The 5,766-nt window shown below is 39.4% G+C and overlaps 1 non-coding gene across 1 annotated transcript; it reads right to left on the bottom strand.

The window, feature by feature from the left end:
* Positions 1 to 881: 881 nt before the first annotated feature.
* On the bottom strand, positions 882 to 989 carry LOC148578435 (small nucleolar RNA R71). The gene has a single exon (XR_015902937.1). It is a non-coding gene; the product is annotated as a small nucleolar RNA R71 (small nucleolar RNA).
* Positions 990 to 5,766: the final 4,777 nt, after the last annotated feature.

Raw genomic sequence — 5,766 nt, 5'->3', positions numbered from 1 at the left:
TCCCTTCCCTCTTTTTCAAAATTTCTTTTTAATTAACTAATTATTTTAAATTTTAATTTAATTTCATTTCATTTTAAAATTTTTGAATTTTAACTTCAATTTTCAAATTAAAAACAAAAATTTTTATTTTGTTTAGTTTTCGAATTATTCTCTCATCTCTCATCTCCTTCTATTTATTTATTCATCTACTAATACTTCTCTTCCACCCAAAATTCAAACACCATCTTCCTCTCTGTGTTCGAGTTTTTCTCTTCCCCTTCTCTTATTCTTCTCTTCTACTCACATAAAGAAGCCTCTCTACTGTGGCAAAGAGGATCCCTATTATTTTCTGTTATCTTCTTTTTCATATGAGCAGGAACAAGGATAAGAACATTCTTGTTGAAGCTGATCCTGAACCTGAAAGGACTCTGAAGAGGAAGCTAAGGGAAGCTAAAGCACAACTCTCTGGAGAAAATCTGACAGAAATTTTCGAAAAAGAAGGAGACATGGCCAAAAATAATAATAATAATGCAAGGAAGATGCTTGGTGACTTTACTACACCAAATTCTAATTTACATGGAAGAAGCATCTCAATCCCTGCCATTGGAGCAAACAATTTTGAGCTAAAGCCTCAATTAGTTTCTCTGATGCAACAGAACTGTAAGTTTCATGGACTTCCATCAGAAGATCCTTTTCAGTTCTTAACTGAGTTCTTGCAGATCTGTGATACTGTTAAGACCAATGGGGTTGACTCCGAGGTCTACAGGCTTATGCTTTTCCCGTTTGCTGTAAGAGACAGAGCTAGAATATGGTTGGACTCTCAACCTAAAGATAGCCTAAACTCTTGGGATAAGCTGGTTACGGCTTTCTTAGCCAAGTTCTTTCCTCCTCAAAAGCTTAGCAAGCTTAGAGTGGATGTTCAAACCTTCAAACAGAAAGAAGGTGAATCCCTCTATGAAGCTTGGGAGAGATATAAGTAACTGACCAAAAAGTGTCCTTCTGACATGCTTTTAGAATGGACCATCCTAGATATATTCTATGATGGTCTGTCTGAATTATCAAAGATGTCATTGGACCATTCTACAGGTGAACCCATTCACCTAAAAAAAACGCCTGCAGAAGCTCAAGAACTCATTGACATGGTTGCAAATAACCAGTTCATGTACACTTCTGAAAGGAATCCTGTGAGTAATGGGACGCCTCAGAGGAAGGGAGTTCTTGAAATTGATACTCTGAATGCCATATTGGCTCAGAATAAAATATTGACTCAGCAAGTCAATATGATTTCTCAGAGTCTGAATGGATTGCAAGCTGTATCCAACAGTACTCAAGAGGCATCTTTTGAAGAAGAAGTTTATGATCCTGAGAACCCTGCAATAGCAGAGGTGAATTACATGGGGGAACCCTATGGGAATACTTATAATCCCTCATGGAGAAATCATCCAAATTTCTCATGGAAGGATCAATAAAATCCTCAACAAGGCTTTAATAATGGTGGAAGAAACAAGTTTAGCAATAGCAAGCCTTTTCCATCATCCACTCAGCAACAGACAGAGAATTCTGAGCAGAATCTATCTAGCTTAGCAAATATAGTCTCTGATCTATCTAAGGCCACTTTCAGTTTCATGAATGAAACAAGGTCCTCCATTAGAAATTTGGAGGCACAAGTGGGCCAGCTGAGTAAAAGGGTTGCTGAAACTCCCCCTAGTACTCTCCCAAGCAATACAGAAGAAAATCCAAAGAGAGAGTGCAAGGCCATTGATTTGACCATCATGGCTGAACCTACAAGGGAGGAGAAGGACGTGAATCCTAGTGAGGAAGACCTCCTGGGACGTTCAGTGACCAATAAGAAGTTTCTCTTTGAGAAACCAAAGGAATCTGAGGCTCATCTAGAGACCATAGAGATTCCATTGAACCTCCTTCTGCCCTTCATGAGCTCGGATGAGTATTCTTCTTCTGAAGAGAATGAAGACGTTACTGAAGAGCAAGTTGCTCAATATTTAGGAGCAATCATGAAGCTGAATGCCAAATTATTTGGTAATGAGACTTAGGAGGATGAACCTCCATTGCTCATCAAAGAACTAAATACCTTGGTTCAGCAAACTCTACCTCAAAAGAAACAGGATCCTGGTAAATTCCTAATTCCCTGTAACATAGGCACCATGACCTTTGAGAAGGCTCTGTGTGACCTGGGGTCAGGAATAAACTTAATGCCACTCTCTATAATGGAGAAACTTGGGATCTTTGAGGTGCAAGCTGCCAGAATCTCATTAGAGATGGCAGACAACTCAAGAAAACAGGCTTATGGACAAGTAGAGGACGTGTTAGTAAAGGTTGAAGGCCTTTACATCCCTGCTGATTTCATAATCCTAGACACTGGGAAGGATGAGGATGAATCCATCATCCTTGGAAGATCCTTCCTAGCCACAGCAAGAGCTGTGATTGATGTGGACAGAGGAGAATTGGTCCTTCAACTGAATGAGGACAACCTTGTGTTTAAAACTTAAGGATCTCCTTCTATAACCATGGAGAGTAAGCATGAAAAGCTTCTCTCACTGCAGAGTCAACCAAAGCCCCCACAATCAAACTCTAAGTTTGGTGTTGGGAAGCCACAACCAAACTCTAAGTTTGGTGTTGAATCCCCCACATTCAAACTCTAAGTTTGGTGTTGGGAGGTTCCAACAATGCTCCGAACATCTGTGAGGCTCCATGAGAGCTCACTGTCAAGCTATTGACATTAAAGAAGCGCTTGTTGGGAGGCAACCCAATGTTATTTAATTATATCTATTTTATTTTATTGTTATTTTATGTTTTTTTTAGGTTGATAATCATGTGGAGTCACAAAAACTACTGAAAAATCAAAAACAGAATGAAAAACAGCATTAAAAACAGCTCACCCTGGAGGAAGAACTTACTGGCGTTTAAACGCCAGTAAGAAGCATCAAACTTGCGTTTAATGCCAGAAAGAAGCATCAATCTGGCGTTAAACGCCAGAAACAAGCACCAGACTGGCGTTTAACGCCAGAACAGAGCATGGAGTTGGCGTTTAACGCCAGAAACAAGCAGCAGTCTGGCGTTAAATGCCAGGATTGCACTCTAAGGGCGTTTTTGCACGCCTAAATAGAGCAGGGATGCTAAGTCCTTGACCCCTCAGGATCTGTGGACCCCACAGGATCCCCACCTTTTCTTCTCTCCTCTTCACACCTTTTCATAACTCTCTTCCACAAATAACCTCCACCAATCACCTCCATTACTCCTCCAAAACCATCATACAACCCACCTACACCCACCCACTCAAATTCAAACCATCACTCCTTCCTTTTCACACATCATAACCACCTAAAACCCCCTTGACTGAACCATTCACACACCTCCATCTCCTCCATTTTCTTCTTCTTCTACTCACTTCTTTCTTCTTTTGCTCGAGGATGAGCAAAACTTCTAAGTTTGGTGTGGTAAAAGCATTGCTTTTTTTTCATAACCATTTATGGCACCTAAGGCCAGAGACATCTTCATTGAAGAGGACAAGCCCATCACTAAGAAAAGGATGGAGCAAACAAGAGATCATGGACCTCAACAAGAGCAAGAGGAAATTCCTCACCATGAAATCCCTGAGATGCCTCAGGGGATGCACTTTCCTCCACAAAACTATTGGGAGCAAATCAACACTTCCCTAGGAGAATTAAGCTCTAACATGGGACAACTAAGAATGGAGCACCAAAAGCACTCCATCATCCTCCATGAGATTAGAGAAGATCAAAGAGCTATGAGGGAGGAGCAACAAAGACAAGGAAGAGACATAGAAGAGCTCAAGAGCACCATTGGTTCTTCAAGAAGAGGAAGACGTCACCCTCACTAAGGTGGACCCGTTCCTTAATCTCCTTGTTCTTATTTTCCTGTTTTTCATTTACTATGCTTTATGTTTATGTTTGTGTCTTATTACATGATCATTAGTATTTAAGTGTCTATGCCTTAAAGTTATGAATGTCCTATGAATCCATCACCTCTCTTAAATGAAAAATGTTCTAAAAACAAAAGAACAAGAAGTACAGGGTTTCGAAGTCATCCTTGAAACTAGTTTAATTATTTTGATGTGGTGACAATACTTTTTGTTTTCTAAATGAATGCTTGAACAGTGCATATGTCTTTTGAAATTGTTGTTTATGAATGTTAAATATGTTGGCTCTTGAAGAATGATGAAAAAGGAGACATGTTATTTGATAATCTGAAAAATCATAAAATTGATTCTTGAAGCAAGAAAAAGTAGTGAATAGAGAAGAGCTTGCGAAAAAAAGAGAAAAGAAAAATGGCGAAAATAAAAGAGAGAAAAAGAAAAAGCCAAAAGCTCTTTAAACCAAAAGGCAAGAGCAAAAAGCCAATAGCCCTTAAAACCAAAAGGCAAGGGTAATAAAAAGGATCCAAGGCTTTGAGCATCAGTGGATAGGAGGGCCTAAAAGAATAAAATCCTGGCCTAAGCGGCTAAACCAAGCTGTCCCTAACCATGTGCTTGTGGCGTGAAGGTGTCAAGTGAAAACTTGAGACTGAGCGGTTAAAGTCGAGGTCCAAAGCAAAAAGAAGAGTGTGCTTAAGAACCCTGGACACCTCTAATTGGGGACTTTAGCAAAGCTGAGTCACAATCTGAAAAGGTTCACCTAGTTATGTGTCTGTGGCATTTATGTATCCAGTGGTAATACTGGAAAACAAAGTGCTTAGGGCCACGGCCAAGACTCATAAAGTAGCTGTGTTCAAGAATCAACATACTGAACTAGGAGAATCAATAATACTATCTGAATTCTAAGTTCCTATAGATGCCAATCATTCTGAACTTCAAGGGATAAAGTGAGATCCCAAAACTATTCAAGAGGCAAAAAGCTACTAGTCCCGCTCATCTGATTGGATCTAAGTTTCATTGATATTTTGAAATTTATAGTATATTCTCTTCTTTTTATCCTATTTGATTTTCAGTTGCTTGGGGACAAGAAAAAATTTAAGTTCGGTGTTGTGATAAGCGGATAATTTATACACTTTTTGGCATTATTTTTACATAGTTTTCAGTATGATTTGATTAGTTTTTAATATATTTTTATTAATTTTTAAATAAAAATCACATTTCTGGACTTTACTATGAGTTTGTGTGTTTTTCTGTGATTTCAGGTAATTTCTGGCTGAAATTGAGGGACTTGAGCAAAAATCTGATTCAGAGGCTGAAGAAGGACTGCAGATGCTGTTGGATTCTGACCTCCCTGCACTCAAAGTGGATTTTCTGGAGCTACAGAAGTCCAAAAGGTGTGATCTCAATTGCTTTGGAAAGTAGACATCCAGGAATTTTCAGCAATATATAATAGTCCATACTTTGCCCGAGTTTAGACGACGCAAACTGGCGTTCAACGCCAGCTCTCTGCCCTATTCTGGAGTTAAACGCCAGAAACAGGTTGCAAAGTAGAGTTAAACGCCAAAAACAGGTTACAAACTGGCGTTTAACTCCAAGGAAGACCTCTACACGTGAAAGCTTCAATGCTCATCCCAAGCACACACCAAGTGGGCCCGGAAGTGGATTTCTGCATCATTTACTCATTTCTGTAACCCTAGTAACTAGTTTAGTATAAGTAGAACTTTTTACTATTGTACTAGGGGTCTTTCCCCTTATTTTCGAATTCATATGCCATTTGGGGAGGCTGGCCATTCGGCCATGCCTGGACCTTGTTCTTATGTATTTTCAACGGTAGAGTTTCTACACATCATAGATTAAGGTGTGGAGCTCTGTTGTTCCTCATGAATTAATGCAAA

Source organism: Arachis ipaensis, chromosome B1, assembly GCF_059453495.1.
Source record: "Arachis ipaensis isolate K30076 ecotype BB chromosome B1, ASM5945349v1, whole genome shotgun sequence".
In the NCBI taxonomy this organism is placed as follows: domain Eukaryota; kingdom Viridiplantae; phylum Streptophyta; class Magnoliopsida; order Fabales; family Fabaceae; genus Arachis; species Arachis ipaensis.
Note: the sequence above shows the minus strand (reverse complement) of the source record. Positions and strands in the feature narration are given on the sequence as shown.